This window comes from Engystomops pustulosus, chromosome 2, assembly GCF_040894005.1.
Source record: "Engystomops pustulosus chromosome 2, aEngPut4.maternal, whole genome shotgun sequence".
Taxonomy (NCBI): domain Eukaryota; kingdom Metazoa; phylum Chordata; class Amphibia; order Anura; family Leptodactylidae; genus Engystomops; species Engystomops pustulosus.
The window spans coordinates 9,001,628-9,029,396 of NC_092412.1; the positions used below are offsets into that span (position 1 = coordinate 9,001,628).

The following is a 27,769-nucleotide window of genomic DNA, read 5'->3' on the forward strand; positions in this document are numbered from 1 at the left end:
CCCGCGCTGCAGTATCTACCCACTTGATAAAGGAGTCAGGATAGTTTTTCTCACTCAAAAAAGGCTTCAACTTCGACAAATCATAGGGGACATATACAACTATATTACATTACAAAGTACAAACAGTCATATGGAACAATAGGAGTGAGGGCCCTGCTCACAAGAGCTTACAGTCTATGACAATGATGGCAAACCTTTTAGACACCGAGTGCCCAAACTACAACAAAGACCCGCTTATATATCGCAAAGTGCCATCACAGAAATTTAATTTGTGATTTATACTCGCTTCTCTGTCACAGGTTTCATTGAGGACACCAATAAAGCATATAATAGTCCCAGGTACAGCTGTCACTTTAAAATAGCTCTGTGCACAGCAAGTCCTGGGCTGTCTGGGACTGCAAGAAGATTCCTGGAGTCATCTCTGGTGATGGCCTGAGTGCCCACAGAAAGGGCTCTGAGTGCCACCTCTGGCACCCGTGCCATAGGTTAGCCATCACTGGTCTATGAGGATGAAGGTGGTGACACAAGAGCTTACAGTCTATGAGGAAGAAGGGGGCGACACAAGAGGCATAAGAGCTTGTATAATGGTCCAGCCATTCTTTATATAAGGGAACTGTATAAAATAATTTAATATATAAAAATTCTGCTGCTTGAAACAGTCATTAGCCGCCATCTTATTTACAAGGTCCAATGTGAAAGTGAGTGCAGAGAAGCCTGGAGCTTGGTATATATCTGGTGTTTGGCGGATAACAGACGGGAGATAGGACATACCGTAGGATGGATGAGTAAAGAGAGAGTTGACATTTCATGCAGTTAGCGAGTGTGATAGGCTGCCTAAAGAGATGGGTTTTAAAAGCACGTTTCAAACCTTGGAGGTTGGGTATTAGTCGGCAACTCGGGACAAGTCCTGGAGACGTGCATGAGAGGTTCGAATTAAGGTAGAGATTAATCTAATATGACTGGCAGATTGAAGAGCATGGGTTGGGCGATAGACTGAGATGAGAGAAGAGAGATAGGTAGGTGCAGCATTATTCAGAGCTTTGTGGATGAGGGTTATTATTTTAAACTGAATTCGGAAGGAGACAGGCAGCCAGGGCAGTGATTGCCACAAACTGGAGGTATCTGTGTAGAATTTGGTCTGAGATACGAGCCTGGCTGCTGCATTAAGAATAGATTGTATAGAAAAGAGTTTAGTGAGTGGAAGACCAATTAGTTGGGAGTACCAGTAGTCTAGGCAGGAAAAAATCAGTGCAACAATTAGCATTTTAGAAGTTTCAGTTGTCAGAAATGGGCGGATTCTGGAGATGTTTCTGAGATGGATCCGGCAAGAGCGAGCAAGAGATTGGATATATGGTGAAAAGGAGAGGTCAGAGTCCAGCACAACCCCAAGACAGCGGCTATAGTGATCCCACAGACCGAGATGGAGAAGTTAAGGTTAGGTCGGTTAGTAGATGGTGGAAAGATAAGGAGTTCAGTCTTAGAAAGATTAAGTTTCAAGAAGAGAGAGGACACGATGTTAGAGACAGCAGAGTGACAGTCACTAGTGTTCTGGATTAAGGCCGGGGTGATGTTTCGTGCAGAAGTATACAGTTGGCTATCAAGTTTTTATCTATCCATCTATAAGCTATATGCTGCTACAATATTTCTGGCACAGAGCAATAGGGGTGGGGCAGGGAGGCAAATGAGAAGTGCGCTGCGTGGTATGTATTAGTCGCAGCCCCCTAGACTGCAGGGGCTCTGGTGTCGCCCCCTCCAAGTACTTGGGCTTTATTAGCATAACAATAAAAGGAGGACCTACTAAACCATCCAGGCCATCCTAAGCAGTTGGGTTTAACGTAGAATTAATGTCAATATAGCGTAACTACTGTGTGACGTTTATGAGGTCTTAGAATTTACCAAATCCAAGAAAACATTTACCAGATCCATTACATCACAATAGCTTCTACTCTGTGTGAATTCTCTGGTGTTGAACAAGATGCGTTTTTTGAGTCTTCTTCCGCATTCTTCCACAGTTTTCTCCCTTGTGTGAGTTCTTTGATGTTGAACAAGAGCTGAAATCTCGCTGAAACATTTTCGACATTCATTACACGAAAATGGCTTCTCTTTTGTGTGAGTTCTTTGGTGTTGATGAAGAGTTGAATTATCGGTAAAACAATTTCCACATTCATTACACAAAAATGGTTTCTAGCCGATGCAAATTTTCTGGTGTTTAAAAAGATATGATTTATGAGTAAAACATTTTCCACATTTTGAACATGAAAATGGCTTCTCCCCTGTGTGAGTTCGTTGGTGTTGATATAGAGCTGAATTACGACTGAAACATTTTCCACATTCATTACAAAAAAATGGTTTCTCGCCTGTGTGAGTTCTCTGGTGTTGAACAAGAGATGATTTATGAGTGAAACATTTTCCACATTCTGAACATGAAAATGGCCTCTCTCCTGTGTGAGTTATTAGATGTCTTAGTAATTCTGATTTCTGAAGAAAACATTTCCCACATTTTGAACATGGAAATGGTTTCTCCCCTGTGTGAGTTTTTAGATGTCTAAGTAATTCTGATTTCTGAGTAAAACATTTTCCACATTCTAAACATGAAAATGGTTTCTCCCCTGTGTGAGTTCTTTGATGTGTTAGTAATTCTGATTTCCAAGTAAAACATTTTCCACATTCTGAACATGAAAATGGCTTCACCCCTGTGTGAATTCTTTGATGTCTTAGTAAAACAGCTTCCAGAAGAAAACATTTTCCACATTCTAAACATGAAAATGGCTTCTCTCCTGTGTGAGTTCTTTGATGCCCTAGTAATTCTGATTTCCGAGCATAACATTTTCCACATTCTAAACATGAAAATGGCTTCTCTCCTGTGTGAGTTCTCTGATGTCTTACTAATTCTGATTTCTGAGTAAAACATTTTCCACATTCTAAACATGAAAACGGCTTCTCTCCTGTGTGACTTTTTTGATGTCTTAGTAATTCTGATTTCCGAGTATAACATTTTCCACATTCTGAACATGTAAATGGCTTCTCTCCTGTGTGAGTTCTTAGATGTGTTATTAATTCTGATTTCCGAGTATAACATTTTCCACATTCTGTACATGAAAATAGCTTCTCTCCTGTGTGACTTCTGTGATGTCTTAGTAATTCTGATTTCCGAGTAAAACATTTTCCACATTCTGAACATGTAAATGGTTTCTCTCCTGTGTGAGTTCTTAGATGTGTTCGTAATTCTGATTTCCGGGTAAAACATTTTCCACATTCTGAACATAAAAATGGCTTCTCCCCTGTGTGAGTTCTTTTATGTCTTAGTAAACCTGAAGCATGAGTAAAACATTTTGTACATTCAGGACAGGAATATGGCTTCTCCCCTGTGTGAATTCTCTGATGTATAACAAGATATGGTTTCGGGGGAAAGCTCTTCTCCCATTTCGGACACGAAAACTGCCTTTTATCTCCATGATTTCCCTCCTCTGTGGAAAGATGGGATTGATCATATTTTACTTCACCACAAGGAGATGAGGGGGGACGTCCATGGGAACCTGTTTCATCTCCTGAAAAATACAGTCAAGAAATCATGATTGGAGGTTTTCCTTTACCCAGTTACAAGCAGAAGAAAAGCAACATGTTTTATTATTTGACGCTGCCAGAAAATTTGACAGGGAAAAAAATAGTTTGGCAGTAGCTCACATACAAGACAGGGACCAGCCTGACAGATTGATATTCCTCGCCGCTTCTTCTACAACATTTTTCGGTTACGTCATGCTTGGACAGTTCAGAATAGAGCTGTCGGAGGGTGGAACATCCTATTATAGGGACACATAATTCGACAGCACAAGAGGCTTATTCTCTTATACTAGACACTGCTGCAAATATATCTACAGAAATGTCTGCCTCAAAAATGGGAGGAGGACATTCGGTCAATAATGGACCATGGCAATGACATTTTATTTTGGAAATGACCACTGACTATTTTCAGAAGAGAATCTCACAGTTAATGCTGCTATATTGTGCCTATTTAACTCCTGTCTTGCTTAATGTGGTTGGAGCTTGGGACACGGCGGCATTTCCTAAATGGGGCGCGGCCAATACAAATGGGAATGTAGGCAAGTAGGACCATTGTGGTTGGAGTTAGAGAATTCTGTGGGACTTCTTTTTAACCCACTCCACTCTTTTGTGTCTTAGGCCTTGGGAGGGAAGACACAGGGTCACGTTCTGTAACTATTGTATGTTATTCCAGGCCAGGAAACTCATTACCTCTCATGGGATACAAAACTCTATGCCCACCATTACTGAAACTCACAGTCGTGCCCTCTTCTCTGCATCTGAAAAAGGTTTCTAGCTTGCTAGTACTGCTGTATGGTGTTTGTCTCTGTCCATGTGTGACCCCCAGCTTGTTCCTGACCGATTTGATCCGCCCTCCTTGGTATATGACCCTGGCTTGCTTCTCGAACCTGTGCTGCCCGCCACGACCCTCCCTGGCTTCTGATTGTACACTGCCTGTCTTTACTCCGGACTGATACTGACCACCTGCCTTGCATGAACTCTTGGTATTACGTACCAGTGTGTCTGTGCCTGCTTGGCCAGCTGCTATCTATACTAGGACCACCAGAAGAGGTAGTGGCCTTGCGATCTCTCTCTCCACAGCAAAGTCCAGATCCCGGTACAGGTTTAAAAGGGTGAATACTGGAGAGGACCAGGGATAACACTCTTAGTCAAACCAGTTAGCACAGTGGGTTCACAACCTGCTGCTTGTTACAGTTTGCTCAGGCCGCAGACCCTGCTGGCCAAGCCAAGAAACCTGTGTGATCTGCACCAGCGTCAAGATCAGCTTATGCAGGCTGTACAAACTATTGCTAAACACCTGGACTCTGCATTTACTCCTGTAGTACCACAGGTCCCATCCACAACCGCTTCTCAGTCTGCTACAGCTCCTGTCAGTCCTGCTGTCCAGCTTCAACTCCTGTCTTGCTATGATGGAAGTGCCAAAGCCTGTTGTGGGTTCTAAGGTGGCTTTTATTGTTTCTTTGCTCTCTGGAGAAGCTTTATCCTAGGCCAATTCTCTCTGGGAGCGTGGCAGTCCTGAAACTGTTAGATTGGTGAAATTTCTGGATACATTCAGAACAGTTTTTGAGGAACCAGGAAGAGTTTCATCTACGGCATCTGCACTGCTTCAACTGCGCCAGGATAGACTGACTGTTGGAAAATATGTCATTCAGTTTTGAATCCTCGCTGCAGAATTAACCTGGAATAATTATGCCCTTGTTCCTGCTTTTTGGGAAGGTCTAGCTCCTCATATCAAAGATGAGCTGACAGGAAGGGATGTGCCAACCTCCTTGGATGAAGTCATAGCCTTGGCCAGACGTACTGACGTGCACTTTTATGAACATCTAAAAGGAGTTGATTCATGAAAAGAAGAATTCAAGACTGTCACCAAACTTTGCACAACCTCTGCTGACACCAGTTAATTTACCACCAGAGGAGCCCATGCAAGTTGAAAGGACTAAACTCAGCGAGCAAGGGAATGAAGAGTGCACACTACATTCGCAACTGTCCTTTGAAGCGGGGAAACTCCAGCTCCTAGGTTTGATAGTGAATTCCCTCCTAGGTTTGTCTCTCCTATCTCCAAAGATCAGTTTTCCTGCCTTGTTGGAGGTCTGACAAAAATCAGATCCTTTTCCAGAAAGGTTGAGTTTGTCAATGAAGTAGGGGCCCTGCACTCAGAGATCATCTGTTTTTTGGTTCAGCCCAATTCCGCGGACCAAGTGCTTCTGGGCCTCCCCTGGTTCCGACGCCCTGGTCTTCAATTGGGACAGCGGTCCTGAAAAGTCTGCCAGAGGGATCATATGTCTAGGGTCCTTGCTGTCCGTTCTGTGAATTCTGAGCAACTACCTGACTTGCCTCCACAATATGGTGCCTATGAAGATGTCTTCAGCAAAAAAAAAAGAGACTCTCCCACCACATCGTCCATTAGACTGTCCAATTTATCTGATGCTTGGAACTTCTCCTCCTCATGGACAGGTTTACCTTCTGTCTCTGCCAGAGACTCTGGCCATGTCTGCCTATATCAAGGAAAACCTAGAGAGGGGGTTTATAAGTCTTCTTCTCCAGCTGGAGCTGAGTTTTTAGTTGTACAGGAGAAGAATGGATCTCTTCAGCCTTGCATAGACTACCATGGTTTGAATAAGATCACCATCAAGAACAAGCATCTCTTGCCTTTCATCTCCAAACTCTTTGATAGAGAAGTCTTTAGCTCCACGGATCCTAAGTTGGATCTCCTACAACTTGATATGTATCAGTGAAGGTGACGAGTGGAAGACTGCAACACTAGAGACAGTCACTACGAGTATCTGGTGATACCATTCGGTTTGTGTAATGCTCCAGCTGTGTTCCAAGAGTTTGTGAACTATATCTTCCGGGATGTTGAATATCTGCGTGGTGGTGTATCTCGATGACATCCTAATCTACTCTGCAATTTGATAATGCATTGGAGGCATGTTCGCCTAGTTTTGTCCCAGGTCAGGAAAAACAATCTTTATGCCAAATTAGTGAAATGACTGTTTGAGAAAACTTCACTGCCATTTCTTGGTTATATTGTGTCTAACAAGGGTCTTTAAATAGACTCAGAATAAGTAAAATCCATCCTGGACTGGCCTCATCCTCTGGGTCTCCGTGCTATTCAACGGTTTTTGGGATATGCAAACTTCTACAGCCAACACGTGGATGTACAGGAATATGTCTCTGCATGTTCTAAACGTGCCCAGAACAAAAGTACCCATTCCAAACCCACAGGCTTACTTCTTCTCCTAACAACCCTGCTGGTTGTACTACCATCTAGGTTGTCGTGGATTGCTCTGCCAAGATGGCACACTTCATTCCTCTGTGCTGTCTTCCATCCACTTCTCGGTTGGCAAGTAAAGATTCAGCATATATTCCCACATATATGGACTTCCTTTTCATATCATCTCTAACCATGGAGTCCAGTTCACATCAAAATTCTGGAGAGCTTGGTATAAACTTGTGGGAGTAAAATTAGATTCTCCTCTGCATATCACACGCAATCCAGTGGTCAACTTGTATGTGTCAATCAGATTCTTGAGGGAAACCTCAGACACTTCGTCTTTGCTCTATAGGATGACTGGGTGCAGCTACTTACCTGGGCAAAAATCTCTTATAGCAACCATACTAGTGAACCTCTTCCTGTACCAGTTGACTCTAAGGTTCCTGCAGCTAATGAAGCGTATGGTTCATTCTTGCAGATTTGGCAGAAAACTAAATCCACTATTGTCAAGGCAACAGGTCATATGAAGAAGTATGCGGACAGAAAACAAAGACCTCCGCAGTTTCCTCCAGGAGCCAAGGTCTGGCTGTCCTCCAAAAATATCTATTTGAAGGTGCCCTCCTACAGGTTTGCTCCCAAATTCCTTGGACTATTTGAGGTTCTTCAGCAAATAAACCCTGTGTCTTACAAGCTCAGTCTTCCTCCGACCCTCAGGATTCCTAATTTCTTCCATGTTTTCCTTACAGTAAAGATTCTGTTCATGCTTCTGCTCCTAGTGGTACTAGTGATGTTTATGAGGTCAAGGAGATTCTAAACTGCAGGAAAATAGGAAGAAGAACATATCTGGTAGACTGGAAAGGATTCGGTCCAGTAGAGAGAGGTTTTGGGAACCTGAGAACATGGTGCTCCTACCCTAATTAAAAGACTCCTGTCCGCTTCGGTTCCCAAGAAGAGGGGGGTATTGTAACTCTGGCTACGGGTTCCACCTCTGGTCGCATTCCCTGTCACAGGCTTACCTTCAGCCGCTGCGTCCAGCCATGCTTTAGCTCCCTTAAGGCGCGGGCAGCGCCTCTATCTCCTTCTTAAAGGAATAGGGCATTTCCCAACTAGGCTGTCCCTGTCGATCAGCGTGCACCTCCAGCCATATATCCCAGCATGCCCCTGTTCTCCGGGCCAGAGAAAAGTTTTCTAGCTTTCTTTTACTGCTGTATGGTGTTTGTTCTGTCTGCTACCCATGTGTGACCCCCGGCTTGTTCCGCTCTCTGGCATATGACCCCGGCTTGTTTCTTGAACCTGTGCTGCTTGCCACAACACCCAGCCTGTCCCTGGATTCTGATTGAATACTGCCTGTGTTTACTACGGACTGATGCTGACTACCCGCCTTGCCTGACCCCATGGTACCATGTCTAAAGGGACTCTCTACCTTTTGGTCAATTGGAAGGGCTATGGTCCAGAGGAATGCTTCAGGGTAGAGAAAGAGGATGTACTGTACATACTACTCATCTTCTGAAAAGGTTTTTGTAATAATAATAAAAAAAAACCTAGGGTGTTCGGAGTCCACCCCTAATACGGGAGTACGGTCATGATTCTGCACTGCTTCTTTCAGCATTCTGACTCCCTTTAGTGGCAGAATACTTGCTGAACTTACTCTGGTGGCTGGTTCAAATAAACCCTGTGTCTTACAAGCTCAGTCTTCCTCCGACCCTCAGGATTCCTAATTCCTTCCATGTTTTCCTTACAGTAAAGATTCTGTTCATGCTTCTGCTCCTAGTGGTACTAGTGATGTTTATGAGGTCAAGGAGATTCTAAACCGCAGGAAAATAGGAAGAAGAACATATCTGGTACTTCTACAGACATATCCTGGAACTTCCGCCTGAGTTCACGTGATCTTCTCTGCAAGAAAGTCTATAAAACTACTTACTGAACTCCAAACTAGTGCCACAGTATCAGGTGCTTCAGCCGTTTGGTTTGTTTCATGAATTTGATTGTGTGTATTGTGTGACCTCGTCTCCGCCAAGCCTGACTTTGGCTCCATACTTTGTTCTACTACCCTCAGCTTTAATCCAGTCACTATACGGCTCATTTACTTACCCGGTCCTGTCGCAATCCAGCGGCGCATTCTCCAACGAGGATTTAGGAAAGGTCGCGCGCCCGATGTCCACCAGGTGTCGCTGCTGCGCCGAGGTCCGCCAGAGTTCACCATCCTATTCCGGGTGCATGTAAGTGTGTGTCAAGCTACACCACCAGTCTCTTACCTATTAGCTGAGTGACCTGCAAGTCCCTGGCAGACATTGCTGGTGGAAGAGGTTTTAATTCTAGCTTCATCTCTCCAACAAAAGAAGGTTTTTGTACCTCAATATTGGGTCATTCAAAGAAATTTTCAATCTTCAGGGGCACATTTACTTACCTGTCCGACGGAGTTCACCAAGAGTGCACTGTCATGACTATGATTAAGAGCGGATATCTCGAAACGCGTCAGTCGTTTTTATCTATGGTATACGTATGCACATGTGGATTTTAAAGCTCCAAATAAAGATATATTTCTCCAGGATGTAAGGTGCCGGAAGATTTTTGAGCTTGCAATTACACAGACGCTGCTCCGGTGAGCTTGCCGTGCACGCATTGGTGGACTGCTTTTGATTGAGCTGGCAGTAGAGACTTGCATCTTTTTGTGTTCAACGAAAGTGTAGCACGCAACCCTTAGTAAATGAACCCCAAAGAGTTCAAGATGAAGCGAATCCGGTCTACAATTTGTGTCCTGAAGAAAAGTTGTAACATCGCAACTCTAGACCTCATTAACACCTGTTACCATGTCCCGATTCATCAATCATCCCCAATATTTTTAAGGATTGCACTAAAGTGCGTCTAGTGGGCCGACTTATCTTCTGCTTCCCTTGGTTGTGTGTTTGGGGCTGTACTTGTTTTCTGACTCCTTTGAACACTTTATTCTGCATTCTGTTTATATTATCCTTAGAGCAGACCACCCCTTTAAAGAAATATTTTCCTGAACATATTTGGGTGATCTTCACTGCAATAACATCCCTCAAAGACTTATAGTAACACAACATGTGGATATAAACTGATCCGGCTGACGGGAGGAGGATACCAGAGACAGATGAGCCGGTGTCTATGTCATCTCCATCTCCTCCCCTGGATGTGACCTCTCCCTGCAATGTATAAGGGAAGAATAACCCACAAGATACATGAAAGGCTCTTACCCTCCTCTGTCACTGATGAGGGGATTTCCTCTCCGCTCCTACTTCCACCACAACTTTCCTGGAAAGATCCAACATGAAGGACCTGAGAAAACAAGGAAATGTCTCCAGAGATTCTCTTATATCCAAGTGATGGACAGAAACCTCCAGAACCAGGAACTAAGGGGAATAATCTCCTGCAGGAGGAGACAGGATCAAAACTAGAAACCAGTTATAACCTGTAAGGGGCTGGATTGTCGCCTTTTTAAATAGTAAAGACTTAATCTATTCTGAACTGATATGTTTGTACCTTGTATGTTCCCATCATATGTGTATGTCGCTTCTATGTTCCTGTTTGTTGATTTGGTTCATCTTTGTAAACTGATTAATGGATTGTATTGGAGCACAGCACAACCAAGCTTAGCTAGGAGAGCTGCCAACCTTTACAGGTCATGCTCATTACTCCTCCCCCTGGAAGAATTGGCGAATGAGAAGAGAAGGAGGGAAAGAGGGAAATCTGAGGGAGATGGTGGGAGAGAAGGGAGAGACGATGATCCTGAGGTAAAGGTTGGAGAGGAGAATAAGAACAAGGTCTAGAGATGAAAGAGAAGAGAGAGACAAACGTGTAGAGAGATAATCTCTGTTATCATAGGGACAAGAGTTTCCTACACTAGAGAGATAAGGCGGCCATTACTCTGCTGACAGGATCCTATAGTGAGAGACACAGATACGTGTGAGGGAAAGGACTGACAGGATTGTTAGACACAAATAAGAGAAAGATCCAGATGTGTGTGAGGGAAAGATCAACCAGGGCCTGGGGGCAAGTACTGAGCACCAGCCCCTTACCACCAACCACCATCCTAGTGTGACCCAAGTCAGGTTCTATGATGAAGTTCATTAACTGAGAAGATGGAGACCTGCAGGTGATGTACTAAATAGATCCGACTTATTACTACAACTCCATACTCTTCCTCCACTAATAATACTAAGAGGAGCCATAGACCCTCCACCCACTGCTGCTGGAGAAGGTAAGTAGCTTCATTACATCCATCTATAGAGGATTCACAGGAACCTCAGCTCCACCTACCTGATGATCCAGTGGGATGTTCTCCTCCGGTTCCTCTTTAACAACATGGAAATATAGAGGACTGGGACATCTCTCTGGTTCCTGTGTAATATCCCGGGAATCTCCAGGACTGGGACATCTCTCTGGTTCCTCTTTAATATCCCGGGAATCTCCAGGACGGGGACATCTCTCTGGTTCCTGTGTAATATCCCGGGAATCTCCAGGACGGGGACATCTCTCTGGTTCCTGTGTAATATCCCGGGAATCTTCAGGACTGGGACATCTCTCTGGTTCCTGTGTAATATCCCGGGAATCTCCAGGACTGGGACATCTCTCTGGTGGATTTCTCTGACTGGATCCATCTATAGGAAATATACACAGTGACTGATACATTGTCTATATGTGATGATGAGATGATGGAGGAGGTGACCTCACACCTGCTCTGTCCTCTATAATCAGGAAGGTCTCCTCTTACCTGGTGATGTGAGGGGCTGGTGGTCCTCCATCATGATGTCCTTGTACTGGTCCTTGTGTCCTTCTATATACTCCCACTCCTCCATGGAGAAATAGACAGTGACGTCCTGACACCTTATAGGAACCTGACACACACAATGACACAGTCATCACCCAGACCCCTCCCTTGTGTTATTGTACAATGTCCCAGCATTCCCGGCAGCGCTCACCTCTCCGCTCAGCAGCTCAGTGATCCTGGAGGTAAGTTCTAGGATCTTCTGCTCATGTATCAGTGAATGAGGTGGAGGCTCGGTGATGGGGCTCTGGGTCCATCCTCCTGACACACGGGGGGTCACACACTCACCAGACGACTTCTTCACTACTGTGTAATCCTGTGTATGGGGAGACACTGATCACTACATAGATCCTAAGAATCCTTCACCTCTCCAGTCATTTCCCGCTGTTATTCCTAGAGATAAGAGCCGTGTCCTGGGAGACTCTCACCTCTCCGGTTATCAAGGAGATCATCTCCAGGGTGAGCTCCAGGATCCTGGCTGCCATCTGCTCTCTGTCCTTCTCCCGGATCCCTGGTGGATCATTGATGGAAAGGATCATCTTTAGGAGAAACCTCTGGGAGTCCTGGATCTATAGAACCTGAGGAAACATGACAAGAACTAAGAGCAAACTCTATATGAAGCAATTGTGTCCATGACATGTGTGATGTGCCAGATGGGGATTCTCCAGACACTGGAGGGGAGGTCACTGGACTGAGGGAGGAGTGATGGCGCTGGACTGTGCCGCTCCTCACTAATAGCACATACTGGACCCCACATGGAGGGACCTGGAGCATGCTGGGAGCTGTAGTCCCTCCATATAGTATGTGTGCTCCTGGAGCATGCTGGGAGTTGTAGTCCCTCCATATAGTGTGTGTGCTCCTGGAGCATGCTGGGAGTTGTAGTCCTCCATATAGTGTGTGTGCTCCTAGAGCATGCTGGGAGTTGTAGTCTCTCCTCTGGTCACTTACCTCTTCTCTCCTCAGTGCAGGGCACTCTCTACCTCATACACGTCTCCTGCTCACTATCCACTAGTCATGTGACCCGGGGAGTGTGATGTCACTGAAGGGGCGGGGTGTACATGTATAGAGGAGAAGTGGTGGAGGAAGGACCTGTGATGATGTGAAAGATCATGTGACCAGTGTAGGCGGGGCGCTGATCACAGAGTGAGTTCTGATGCAGACGCCCAGGTGAAATTTGTCCTCCTCTCATTACCTGTAGTAATGGCTCCTGTGTCCTCCCCTCATTACCTGTAGTAATGGCTCCTGTGTCCTCCCCTCATTACCTGTAGTAATGGCTCCTGTGTCCTCCCCTCATTACCTGTAGTAATGGCTCCTGTGTCCTCCCCTCATTACCTGTAGTAATGGCTCCTGTGTCCTCCCCTCATTACCTGTAGTAATGGCTCCTGTGTCCTCCCCTCATTACCTGTAGTAATGGCTCCTGTGTCCTCCCCTCATTACCTGTAGTAATGGCTCCTGTGTCCTCCCCTCATTACCTGTAGTAACGGCTCCTGTGTCCTCCTCTCATTACCTGTAGTAACGGCTCCTGTGTCCTCCCCTCATTACCTGTAGTAACGGCTCCTGTGTCCTCCTCTCATTACCTGTAGTAATGGCTCCTGCGTCCTCCCCTCATTACCTGTAGTATTGGCTCCTGTGTCCTCCCCTCGTTACCTGTAGTAATGGCTCCTGTGTCCTCCCCTCGTTACCTGTAGTAATGGCTCCTGTGTCCTCCCCTCATTACCTGTAGTAATGGCTCCTGTGTCCTCCCCTCATTACCTGTAGTAATGGCTCCTGTGTCCTCCCCTCATTACCTGTAATAACGGCTCCTGTGTCCTCCCCTCATTACCTGTAGTAACGGCTCCTGTGTCCTCCCCTCATTACCTGTAGTAACGGCTCCTGTGTCCTCCCCTCATTACCTGTAGTAACGGCTCCTGTGTCCTCCTCTCATTACCTGTAGTAACGGCTCCTGTGTCCTCCTCTCATTACCTGTAGTAATGGCTCCTGTGTCCTCCCCTCATTACCTGTAGTAATGGCTCCTGTGTCCTCCCCTCATTACCTGTAGTAATGGCTCCTGTGTCCTCCCCTCATTACCTGTAGTAACGTCTCCTGTGTCCTCCCCTCATTACCTGTAATAACGGCTCCTGTGTCCTCCCCTCATTACCTGTAGTAACGGCTCCTGTGTCCTCCCCTCATTACCTGTAGTAACGGCTCCTGTGTCCTCCCCTCATTACCTGTAGTAATGGCTCCTGTGTCCTCCTCTCATTACCTGTAGTAATGGCTCCTCTGTCCTCCTCTCATTACCTGTAGTAATGGCTACTGTGTCCTCCTCTCATTACCTGTAGTAATGGCTCCTGTGTCCTCCCCTCATTACCTGTAGTAATGGCTCCTGTGTCTTCTCATTACCTGTAGTAATGGCTCCTGTGTCCTCCTCTCATTACCTGTAGTAATGGCTCCTGTGTCCTCCCCTCATTACCTGTAGTAATGGCTCCTGTGTCCTCCCCTCATTACCTGTAGTAATGGCTCCTGTGTCCTCCCCTCATTACCTGTAGTAATGGCTCCTGTGTCCTCCTCTCATTACCTGTAGTAATGGCTCCTGTGTCCTCCCCTCATTACCTGTAGTAATGGCTCCTGTGTCCTACTCTCATCACCTGTAGTAATGGCTCCTGTGTCCTCCTCTCATCACCTGTAGTAATGGCTCCTGTTTCTTCCACTCATTACCTGTAGTAATGGCTGCTGTGTCCTCCCCTCATTACCTGTAGTAATGGCTCCTGTGTCCTCTCCTCATTACCTGTAGTAATGGCTCCTGTGTCCTCCCCTCATTACCTGTAGTAATGGCTCCTGTGTCCTCCTCTCATTACCTGTAGTAATGGCTGCTGTGTCCTCCTCTCATTACCTGTAGTAATGGCTCCTCTGTCCTCCTCTCATTACCTGTAGTAATGGCTCCTCTGTCCTCCTCTCATTACCTGTAGTAATGGCTCCTGTGTCCTCCTCTCATTACCTGTAGTAATGGCTCCTGTGTCCTCCTCTCATTACCTGTAGTAATGGCTCCTCTGTCCTCCTCTCATTACCTGTAGTAATGGCTACTGTGTCCTCCTCTCATTACCTGTAGTAATGGCTCCTGTGTCCTCCCCTCATTACCTGTAGTAATGGCTCCTGTGTCTTCTCATTACCTGTAGTAATGGCTCCTGTGTCCTCCTCTCATTACCTGTAGTAATGGCTCCTGTGTCCTCCCCTCATTACCTGTAGTAATGGCTCCTGTGTCCTCCCCTCATTACCTGTAGTAATGGCTCCTGTGTCCTCCCCTCATTACCTGTAGTAAAGGCTCCTGTGTCCTCCTCTCATTACCTGTAGTAATGGCTCCTGTGTCCTCCTCTCATTACCTGTAGTAATGGCTCCTGTGTCCTCCCCTCATTACCTGTAGTAATGGCTCCTGTGTCCTACTCTCATCACCTGTAGTAATGGCTCCTGTGTCCTCCTCTCATCACCTGTAGTAATGGCTCCTGTTTCTTCCACTCATTACCTGTAGTAATGGCTGCTGTGTCCTCCCCTCATTACCTGTAGTAATGGCTCCTGTGTCCTCTCCTCATTACCTGTAGTAATGGCTCCTGTGTCCTCCCCTCATTACCTGTAGTAATGGCTCCTGTGTCCTCCTCTCATTACCTGTAGTAATGGCTGCTGTGTCCTCCTCTCATTACCTGTAGTAATGGCTCCTCTGTCCTCCTCTCATTACCTGTAGTAATGGCTCCTCTGTCCTCCTCTCATTACCTGTAGTAATGGCTCCTGTGTCCTCCTCTCATTACCTGTAGTAATGGCTCCTGTGTCCTCCTCTCATTACCTGTAGTAATGGCTCCTGTGTCCTCCTCTCATTACCTGTAGCAATGGTTCCCGTGTCCTCCTCTCATTACCTGTAGCAATGGCTCCCGTGTCCTCCCATCATTACCTGTATTAATGGCTCCTGTGTCCTCCCCTCATTACCTGTAGTAATGGCTCCTGTGTCCTCCCCTCATTACCTGTAGTAATGGCTCCTGTGTCCTCCCCTCATTACCTGTAGTAATGGCTCCTGTGTCCTCCCCTCATTACCTGTAGTAATGGCTCCTGTGTCCTCCCCTCATTACCTGTAGTAATGGCTCCTGTGTCCTCCCCTCATTACCTGTAGTAATGGCTCCTGTGTCCTCCTCTCATTACCTGTAGTAATGGCTCCTGTGTCCTCCTCTCATTACCTGTAGTAATGGCTCCTGTGTCCTCCTCTCATTACCTGTAGTAATGGCTCCTCTGTCCTCCCCTCATTACCTGTAGTAATGGCTCCTGTGTCCTCCTCTCATTACCTGTAGTAATGGCTCCTGTGTCCTCTCCTCATTACCTGTAGTAATGGCTCCTGTGTCCTCCTCTCATTACCTGTAGTAATGGCTCCTGTGTCCTCCCCTCATTACCTGTAGTAATGGCTCCTGTGTCCTCCCCTCATTACCTGTAGTAATGGCTGCTGTGTCCTCCCCTCATTACCTGTAGTAATGGCTGCTGTGTCCTCCCCTCATTACCTGTAGTAATGGCTGCTGTGTCCTCCCCTCATTACCTGTAGTAATGGCTGCTGTGTCCTCCCCTCATTACCTGTAGTAATGGCTCCTCTGTCCTCCCCTCATTACCTGTAGTAATGGCTCCTGTGTCCGCCCCTCATTACCTGTAGTAATGGCTCCTGTGTCCGCCCCTCATTACCTGTAGTAATGGCTCCTGTGTCCGCCTCTCATTACCTGTAGTAATGGCTCCTGTGTCCTCCCCTCATTACCTGTAGTAATGGCTCCCGTGTCCTCCTCTCATTACCTGTAGTAATGGCTCCTGTGTCCTCCCCTCATTACTTCCTGACCAGAAAAACCTTAGATCAGAACAAGTGTGCCTAAACCAGGAAGTGTTTTATCATGTAACCCAGATGTGGGACATGCCTCTAGTAGATCTATTTGCCACCAGAGAAAATATAAAAGTAAAGCATTTTTTCTCTCTGAATCATACAGAGACATTGGGGCTTATGTACTATGGGTCCTTGGATCGCACTTTCGTCGGATTTTTGAACTTTTTGGAACTTGCGCCGCTTTGATAGGTACTTAACTGGGGATTGTGTCGCACGCGATCGGATTGTAGCCCAGCTGCGCTGGCTTTTATGCGACAGAAATCGGGCGTGCTGTTGGACGATCCGACTGATTCGGACAGAGCGGGGGATTTAACTTTCGAATTGTGTCGGAAGACAATGCACTTACATGCACCAAGAAGAGGAAGGTGAACTCCGGCGGACCTGAGCGGGGAAGCGACACATGCAAGATATCTGGTGCATTCCCCGCGCATTCCGGTTAGACATTGTACTTTCGGGGATCGTGATGGACAAGTTAGTAAATGTGCCCCATTGTCACAGATAGATGCATTCAGCCACAGGTGCGATGCTCAACTAGCCTATGCATTTCCTCCTCTTCACATAATTTCAAAAGTAATACATTAGATCCAAAGGGACAAATCCAAGATCATTCTCATAGTCCCGTTCTGGTAAAAGAATGGCTGGTTTCCGCTCTTGAAGAAGATGGCTCTAGCAGAACCCTTCCTGCTACCCATTCGGGAAGATCTTCTATACCAGGGACCACTGTTTCACCCAGATCCTCAGGGTCTCAAGGTCTTAGCATGGATCCTGAAAGGAGACTTCTAAGGACTAAGGGTCTATCAGAACAGGTAATCTCTACCTTGCAAGCTAACAGGAAACAGGTTACCTTAGCCATTTACCTAAAAATATGGAAAAGGCTTATCTTCTTTTGTGGTTCTAACAATATTTTGCAGATCTTGAATTCCTTGCAATCCGGATTTGACAAGGGTCTGAAAACAAGTACCCTAAGTACAGATTGCGGCTCTAAGTGTCTTCTTTCACTCAACCATGGCTGAACGTCCCTGGTAGGTTCCTACGAGGCCCTTACAAACCTGCTGTACAGATATAAGTCCCCATCCGATACCCCACTTCCCCTACGTATGGTAGCGGTGTGCTGGCGTAGGGCGCAATCCCTGGTAGAGCTAAGCAGCTCTCCCCCTCTCTCGCCTAGGACTCCATTGTGGCTCAATCCGTGGCTTTCTCACTTCCTCTCCCTCCCAGGCTGGACAATGTGGGGGGCGGCGGGGGTGAAATTTGTAGATCAGCTCTTATCCCCGGAAGCAGAATTACCCAGCTTTAACGAGATAAGGGAGAGACATACTGTACCCAATACGGCCAGCTTCCACTACACGCAACTGCGACACGCATTCAAATCCCAATTTGGCTCCTTTAGCCTGACAGTGAAATTCTCCAAACTAGAGACTCTGATGAGTACCCCGGACCTCCCTAAGCCACTCACTCAGTGCTATGCTCTCCTACAAGAGCAAAAGTCCAGACCGTTTGATAGAGCCCGTGAATGCTGGAGACAGGATATCCCTGACCTGTCGGATGATGACTGGAGGGAGGTCGAACTGTCCTACTTCACATCTGTAGTGAGTGCGAGGGACTTCCTGATCCAATCTAAATTCCTCCATCGAGTATACTTCACCCCTTCTAGACTATTCCGTATGGGAGCAATGCCCAATGATCTTTGCTTTCGCTGTCAGGCTGAAGTCGGATCCTTCCTGCATTGTGTCTGGTCCTGCCCTAGGGTTCATGTCTTCTGGTCCGAAGTGCTGGAGTTCCTAAATCTACACTTTGATTTCCCATGCTTACTGTCTCCCTCTGTGTGTCTCCTCGGCATCATAAATGAAGTTGTCAATGGCCACTATGACAAAATTTTCTTTAGGTTTGTCTTATACTACGCCCGAAAAGTGGTGGTGATGACTTGGAAGGACCAGGAGCCCCCTCCATTAAAAAGATGGATATTACTCATTAACAGCGTCATTCCCACTACCGGTCCCCGTATGCCAACAGGAAGTGTCCCCAGAAGTTTGATCGCATCTGGTCCAGATGGTGCGCGACTCCCCATACAGCCTTATAATCACATGTGGTATCAGCTTCTCAACATAATGAAGGAGACTGAGCGTGCTGGTATGTGTGTGTGTGTGACTGATTGTCTATGTGTCAATAGTTATTTGTGTTGTATCAAGACCTCTGGCTACAGTATCCTGTTGTCATTTACTGTGTAATATCCCTCAGTTAATTTTGGAACGCAGCAAGAACCTGACTGTTACCATGGCTGTTGCATAATAATCCTGTAATGGGGGGAAGGAAATATGTGACAGACAATCTTGTTCTTCGGTTTTGTTTATTATAATTGTATAAAATTTCAAAAAACTGCAAAAATAAATACTTTTAAAAAAAACCATGGCTGAACGTAAATGGATCAAGAGGTTTGTTAAAGCTACTGGCAGAATTGGACCAACAATAAAACACTCTGGCCCCCTCGGACTTGTCTTTAGTTTTAAACTTTCTTACTGGACCTCAGTTTGAACTCGTTGATTTAGAAATTTAACTCCCAAAAACAGCCTTCTTAATAGTAATTACTATAGCTAGAAGGATTGGGGAGATTCAGGTGTTGTCAATTAATGAACCGTATTGTTTAATTTCTGATGACAGAATTACGCTAACGCTTGACCCAAGCTTCATTCCCAAGGTCTGCACATCCTTTCACCTCAATCACGAAGGTGGTCCTTCCTTCATCTTGCCAGAACCCAAGATCTCCCAGAGAAGTTTCCGGGCATCCTTTAGCTGTAAGGAGATCTGTACTCAGGTACAGGTATAGATGGATTAAGACTGTCATCCTAGAAGCTTACGATTCACTAGACAAGACATCTCCAGAAGCTGCGAGAGCCAATTCTACCAGAGCTATGGCAGCATCTTGGGTGGAGAGAAGAGGAGCTTCAATAGACCAAAAATGTAAAGCTTCTACCTGGTCATCTCCTTTTACCTTTGTAAAACATTAAAGGTTGGACATTACAAATAATTCAGACCTTTCCTTCGTGATGAAAATATTGCAAGCTGTAATCCCTCCCTAGAAAATATTCATGTTGTATATCTCCAGGTGGGCCCATCGTGGGGGATGCAAGGGAAAAAGTGAATTAGTCTTACCGGTAATTCCATTTCCTTTAGTTCACCATGACTGCCCATATATTCCCCCCCCCCCCCCCTCGCATGTACTGTTCTGTACTTGATGAACTGAACTTTAGTTATATTGTTTGTGAACATTACCAGGCAATAAATCTGGTTGCATCCAAGCCGGTGTAGTTATTTGGTAGCCACTGTAGTACGGATGCCGGGGTGGAGCATTTTAACTTTGTCCTTCTCCGACGCTCCCCCGCAGCTCTGCTACTTGGTGCAGTCCGGCAGGCGGTGACAGCTCCGTGTGCGCCTGTGTCTGAACCACCGGCGTGCTCGGAGCTGTCACCACTGGCTGGACTGCACCAAGTAGCAGAGCTGCGGGGGAGCGTCGGAAAGGTGAGTTCATGTTTTTTTGTACATGGCTGTACACAGGTGGGTGGGAAGGCAGGCTGGCTGTATGCAGAAGGTGTGGGGGGTGGCTATATGCAGGAGGGGGGGGGGGCTGGCCGGCTATATACGGGGGGAGGCTGACCGGCTGTTTGGCTATGTATAGGGGGGCTGGCTGGCTATATAGTGTATAAACATATTGTACGGCTGTTGCAGAATTATATTTTAAAATATGTGGCGCTTATGGCTCTCTTAGCCAAAAAGGTTCCTGACCCCTGATGTAGAGTATATAGAGTAGTTATTAAGTCCTAACATCCGGGCACATGTTGGCTTGGACGCTGGGTGGGCCCTAGTCGTGTGAACAGCTAGGACTTAGAAAAGCACTTTATACTGTATCTGAGAAGTGAAGAATCACGAAATACTTCCAGGTGGGATGTTTCCGTCTTGCCTGCTTTCTTTTGTGTTTGCTTACAACCATTGTGAGTTATGGTGGATATGTACCGTATATACTCGAGTATAAGCTGGGTTTTTCAGCACAAAGGTTGCAAGGAAACCCTGACTGATCAGGCGATCCAATTTATGTCCAAAGCAATGAAGGATGTGAGTAAATTACGGCAGGTTAAAGAGATCTGCCCCTCTGTATATCATCCCCAGACAGACAGCCTGGTCGATAGGTGCAACAACACCTTGAAGGGGATGCTAAAGAGGGTGGTCAGGAAAGATGGGAAGGACTGGGACTGTTTGTTGCCCTATCTGATGTTTGCCATTTGTGAGGTACCCGAGTCTTCCACAGGTTTCTGACCCTTTGAGCTGTTATATGGCTGTTCCTCACATGGGCTCCTGGACATAGCAAAGAAGACATGGAAACAAGAAAGGACCCCCCCACCATAGCATGATTAAACACTTCTACCTTATGCAGGACCACATAGCAGCAGTGATGCCCCTTGTCGAGGGTGCAAGAGGCCCAATGTAGGGTCTACAATAGATCAACCTGACTCAGGACCTTCAACCCAGGAGACAGGGTGTTAGTTCTTGTACCCCCCATCGTAAGTTCTTGGCAAAATGGCAAGGTCCATATGAGGTCATGGAGAAAGTGGGGGAGGTTAACTACAAGGTTTATCAGCCGGAGAGGAGGAAACCCGAACAGATATACCACGTGAACCTCCTACAGTAATGGAGAGAAAGAGAATCCCTGACAGCAGTGGGAATACAAAAAGCGAGTGACCCTAGAACGTGATACAAGAGGTAGGTGTACCTGGTGGCAAGGTGCCTAAAGTACAGATCTCGGAGTCCCTCTCCAGGGCTCTGATTCAGGAAGCAAAGGAGTTTGATTTCCGGTATATCAGTGTGTTCTTCATCCTACCGGGTCATACTTCAGTCATCAAGCATGACATCATAACTGAACCCTACATCCAGGAACACCTAAAACCCTCCTGGGTCCCGGAAGCGTGCAGACAGGCAATATCCGAAGAAGTCAGGCAGATGTTAGACCGGGGAAGTGATCAAAGAGTCTAAAAATGACTGGTCGAGTCCTATTGTATTAATCCCCAAGCCTGACAGTTCCCTAGGGTTCTGCCATGACTTTAGGAAGTTGAACGAAGTGTCCAAGTTTGACTCCTACCCTATGTCCAGAGTTGACAAGTTGATAGAACGACTTGGACAGGCTAGGTTTTTCTCCACCCTTCACCTGATGAAAGGGTATCGGCAGGTACCCCTCACTAACAGGGCTAAAGAGAAGACCGCTTTTGTTACTCCTGATGGGCTATTTCAGTACGTCCTACTTCCCTTTGGGCTACATGGGGCTAGGAAAGACTTCCTCAGGGCGGCAGGGTTAATGGCGAACCCCCAAAAAATGTGCACTTGGTCTGGAAGAGGCCTGGGGTACCGTATTGGGTGAGGTGTCATAAAACCCCAGGTAAATAAAGTAGAAGCACTACAGCAGTGGCCTCGACCTGTGACCAAGAAGCAGATGAGGGCTTTCCTAGGCATAGTGGGCTATTATTGCTGACTTATTCCTGACTTTGCGACAATTGCAGCACCCCTGACTGACCTGACCAAGGGTAGCATGGGTGGTGAAGTGGAGAGAGGCTGAGAGGGCGTTTTCAGTGACTTAAAACGGTTTTGTATGAGGAACCAGTACTGTTCACCCCTAATTTCACCAATACCTTTGTTGTGCATACTGACGTGGGCTTAGGGGCTGTCCTGTCCCAAGTAGTGGAGGGTGAGGAACATCCTGTATCATTCCTTAGTTATATTATAGTTTGATAGTGAGCTTGACTGTAATATATTAAGAACTAAAGTATAGTTGAGAGGGAGTGCTTAGCGGGCAAATGCATCCTGGAATTCCTGAGATATTACTTGATAGGGCAACAGTTTACGCTAGTAATGAATCACTCTCCCCTCACCTGGATGAGTCAGGCTAAAGAGAGGAACGCCAGGGTCACAAGGTGGTTCCTAATGTTATAGAATTTCAAGTTCACGCTAAAACACTGAGCTGAAAAGCTACATGGGAATGCCGATGCTCTGTCTCGTACCCACTAACGGCCAAAGGTGTTCGCCCCCACTGGGTCAAACAGAGGGGGAGGGTATGTGAGACACTGAAGGGGTTAACTGTGAATGGGCAATATGTTTCCAGTGGGTTTTCTTAATTATGCAAGGCTTTAAAGTGGAGGTTATGTTTGTCCAGCTGAAAACACTGTAAATCCGGGAAGTACGGCTCGAAAAAGCTATTTGTTGGAGACGTTGTTTAAAACTCTCCGGGGCTGGGTTTATATGGAATGCATTTGCAGGTTGGTAGTGGGTCGGTCCATTCCACCTCCCAGTTAGACTATTTAGGTTTTGTGTCTTCCAGCACCTTGGCCACAGGTTGGGAGGCTGCATAAAGCTGCTGAGCAAGCCAGCAAGGAGTAAGTCTGAAAGGAAGCTGAGCAGGTGTGCTATAGCCCTGACTTTTTGTAAAGCAAGATGGGGATTTATAATGCTGACCTCAGATCGGTAGGTCATAACCTTCTGCTGACCTCGTTATGAGAATCTCCTCAACACACCATTAATTTTATGATAGTATCTGGTGCTTGGAGATGCTCGTTCTATTGCCCAAGCATTTAACCATCCTGGCTTTAGATACAAATTTCAGAGAGGAGGGGCACCTTCTGCTCCTAATTTTGATGAATCCCTATTTTTTAACACAGTGGGGGTTATTTAGTAAAAGTCCGTGGATCACATTTCTGTCGGACTGTTGATGGTATTCGGGATTTGCGCAGGTGGGATAGGTATTTAGAAGGATATTGTGTCGCACACGATTGGATTTTGGCACATCGGTGCCAGGTGTCATGCAACAGAAATGGGGGGCGTGCCATTGGACGATCCAACTGATTCGAACTAGGTGCGGAATTTAAGAATAAAATAGTGTCGCAACCAATGCACTTACCTGCACCAGGAAGAAGAAGGTGAACTCCGGGGACCTGAGCGGGGAAGCGACACATGCAGGATATTGGGCACACGATGTCTTCGGACAATGCACTTTCGGGAACTCCTCCGGATGGGTAAGTAAATGTTCCCCAGTATGTTTAATCTTATTCAGCAAAACTAATTTCTATGAGAAAGCAGATGTTTCCCGACTTCCCGCGCTGACATGACACCAGGATGATGGGAGGCTAAGATACTTATAAGTTTTATAAGCCTAATTTTCACATTAATACACATGATTTCATTATGATTCAATTTATTAGTATTACTGAAGGGGATAAACTCTTGTACCATTCCCCAGCGGCAGCTTCTACATGTCTCCTGGTTGTAGTGAGAGTGGAATATGTGACTGGGCGCGGCTGTGGTTGCTAGGGGCCAAAGTCTTGTTGATAGGCTGATTAGCTGGGTGAGCTTGAACACCAGATCCAAATTTGGGTTTGTGGACCCCAACAGGTTCAGGTCTGCTCAACACTACTCATGATTCGCACTATGGATTCATGATGACTACCAGAATGCAGTGTAGAAGGGAGAGGGCTGAGGCAGGCAGAAAGAAAGAAGAGGGGCTGAGGCAGGCAGAAAGAAAGAAGAGGGGCTGAGGCAGGCAGAAAGGAGAGGAGCAGCAGGCTGAAAGAAGAGGGGCTGAGGCAGGCAGAAGGGAGAGGAGCAGCAGGCAGAAGGGAGAGGGTCAGGAACTACAATTATAAAATATACAGTTCCAACTTACAAAGTCAAGAACAAACCTATGGAACCTATCTTGTACGTAACCCTGTATATTTTTATGATATTAAAGCTCCAATGCCCAGGGGTGTGTTACTAGTGACCCTCGGCCTATCTGGTTATTGAACGCCCCCCAGAGCACTTCACCCCCAACCTCCCTGCTCCTTCTGCTGGAAATCTCGCAGCTGTATATAATATTAGCTCTATGATGCTGCAATATATCTGGCGCAGGGTATGAGGGGGGCAGAGAGGCGAAGAAGAAGTGTGCAGGGGAGTATGTATTATTCAGAGCCTCCTAGATGGCAGGGGCTCTGGTGACGCCCTTCTAAGAACGTGGGCTTAATTATCATAAAAATAAAGGGAGCACCTAATAAACATTGTGTTCTAACAACACTGACATCAGATTTCCTTTAAGAGGAGAGCAAATGCAAGTACAAAAGACAAAAACTATAGGGAACTGAGACAAGTGGAGGAGGATCCTGCCCGTGGGGCTCACAATTCATATGGGAGGGAATACGAGACACAAGGTGAGGAGGATAGCAGTGCAGACCATACTAAACAGTTGGGTTTGCAATTATTGTCAATGTGGCTTCTCTACTGTGTGAGTTCTCTGATGTCTTAGAAGAAATGATGTGTGAAAAAAACATTTCCCAGATTCAGTACATGACAATAGCTTCTACTGTGTGTGAATTCTCTGGTGTTGAACAACATGCGCTTTTTGAGAAAAACATTTTCCACATTCTGAACATGAAAATGGCTTCTCCCCTGTGTGAGTTATTTGATGTCTTAATAATTTTGATCTGTCAGTAAAACATTTTCCACATTTTGGACATGAAAATGGCTTCTTCCTTGTGTGAGTTCTTTGATGTCGAACAAGAGCTGAATGATCGCCAAAATATTTTCCACATTCATTACACAAAAATGAATTTTCCCCTGTGTGAGTTCTTTGGTGTTGATAAAGAGCTGAATTATCGGTAAAACAATTCCCACATTCATTACACACAAATGGTTTCTCAGCTGTGTGAATTCTCTGATGTTTAGCAAGAGATGATTTATAGGTAAAACATTTTCCACATTCCGAACATGAAAATGGTTTCTCCCCTGTGTGAATTCTTTGGTGTTGAATAAGCTTCGAATTCACTATAAAAGATTTCCCACATTCATTACACAAAAATGGCTTGTCCCCTGTGTGAGTTCTTTGGTGTTGAGAAAGAGATGAGTTATCGCTGAAACATTTTCCACATTCAGTACAAAAAAATGGTTTCTCACCTGTGTGAGTTCTCTGGTGTATAACAAGTTGTGATTTTTGAGCAAAACATTTCCCACATTCTGAACATGAAAATGGCCTCTCCCCTGTATGAGTTATTAGATGTCTTAGTACTTCGGATTTCTGAAGAAAACATTTTCCACATATTGAACATGAAAATGGCTTCTCTCCCGTGTGACTTTTTTGATGTCTTAGCAATTCTGATTTGTGAGCAAAACATTTCCCACATTCTGAACATGAAAATGGCTTCACCCCTGTGTGAGTTCTCTGATGTCTTAGTAAATCTGTTTCCAGAATAAAACATTTCCCACATTCTGAACATGAGAATGGCTTCTCCTCTGTGTGACTTCTTTGATGTCTTAATAATTTTGATTTGTCAGCAAAACATTTTCCACATTCTGAACATGAAAATGGCTTCTCTCCTGTGTGATATCTTTGATGTATTTGTAATTGTGATTTCTTGGTAAAACGTTTTCCACATTCATTACACAAAAATGGTTTCTCACCTGTGTGAATTATCTGATGTTTAACAAGAGATGATTTATAAGTAAAACATTTTCCGCATTCTGAACATAAAAATGGCTTCTCTCCTGTGTGAGTTCTCTGATGTCTTAGTAATTCTGATTTCTTAGTAAAACATTTTCCACATTCTGAACATGAAAATGGCTTCTCTCCTGTGTGAGTTCTTAGATGTCTTCGTAGTTTAGATTTTTCACTAAAACATTTTCCACATTCCGGGCATGAAAAGGTCTCCTCCCCTGTGTAAGTACTTTGAAGAAGCTTTGAATTCTTACTAAAACATTTCCCACATTCAGAACATGAAAATGGGTTCTTCTCGGTGTTAGTTCCCGGGTGGATAACAAGATATGAATCCTCGGTAAAACGCTTCTCACATTTCGGACATGAAAACTGCCCCTTATCTCCATGATTTCCCTCCTCTGTGGAAAGATGTGACTGATTATCTTCTACTTCACCACAAGGAGATGAGGGGGGACGTCCATGGGAACCTTTTTCAGCTCCTGAAAAATACAGACAAGAAATCATTATTGGAGGTTTTCCTTTCCCCGGTTACAAGTAGAAGTAAACCAACATGTTTTGTCATTCGGCGCTGCCAGAGCATTTGCCGGTGTCTATTGGTAATACTTGTGGTTGGTCTTGGATAGGATGGGGTTTGGCCCCAGGTTCATGGCATATGTGTAACTGCTGTATGGCTCCCCTATGGCTAGGACGCATGTACATGGCGGAGTGTCAGACAGCTTCCCTCCGAGTCGGGGCATGAGATAGGGTTCCCCTTATCGCCCCTGCTCTTTGCCCTGGCCATAGAAGCGCTTGCACGTATAACTAGGAGGTGACCTTATATATGAAGAGCAGATCTCATTATATGCAGGGGACAAGCTCTTCTACAGGAGATGTGGAGTCGTCTTCTATTATGAAGCTTTTTGGGGGAGATGTATCCATCAGTCAGTATAAAATAGAGAAAGCAGCGGCAACATTTATATTTCCATTGAGATGAAGAGGTTGTACTTTATTCACCGAAAAATGCAAAACCATCCAAACAAGCATTTCCCGTGAATAAAGTACAACCTCTTCATTACAATGGAAATATAACGAGCTGCTGCTTTTACTATTTTATGGATCACTTTGGACCCGAGTAACAGGGGCTTATGGCTGCTCGCACCTGGATCATTACAATGGACTAGAAATGGTCAAGGAGCGTTGTCTTATCTCCTTCTATATTCCACCTTTATTATTGCAGTTTTCCCCGACTCATGTAAATAAAGGATGTGTCACCCACCAAGGGGGGTCTGGTCTTGCAAGAAATAGCCAATGCACCAAAATTCAATCAATTTAATCATCTACCATCTGATACAGGGATTAATCTGGAGCAGCAGAGAATTGTCTGGTTCTACTCTCCCCCATTGAATCTTTCGGTTGGAGATCAGGTTTGGCCATTAATTGGGATATATCCTTATTAATGCCAGTAGAACGTCTTCCTGAGTCCCTACAGCTAGAATATACACATATTAGGAAATAAAGTACATTCAAACATCTGGGAATTGTTATCTTGGTGACACCCGAGGACTACATCTCCTTGAACGTGCTCCACATGGAGTGACTGCTCTCTCTCTGATAGGATGCTGCAACTTAATGGCGGTGCTCATGCCCCAGTGGCTCTATATATTATATAATGCCCCTGTTTAGATACCTCCGTTTTCCTTTTATACAATAGATAAAAGGTTTCTGTTAAACATCCCCAGATTAGAGAATTTGCAAAGGGGTAAGGAAGAGGGATGTTTGGCGCTATCATACCCATGGGTTTATTATTTAGTCAAATAATTGCAACATATGAAAGGAGGGGGAGTTGGGACTGGT

General features: G+C 45.5%; 1 protein-coding gene and 1 pseudogene across 1 annotated transcript in view; one reads left to right on the forward strand and one right to left on the reverse strand.

The window, feature by feature from the left end:
* Positions 1-27,769, forward strand: part of LOC140116870 (uncharacterized) — a 401,113-nt gene that overhangs the window by 122,417 nt on the left and 250,927 nt on the right.
* Positions 4-27,710, reverse strand: LOC140119744 (uncharacterized; annotated as a pseudogene).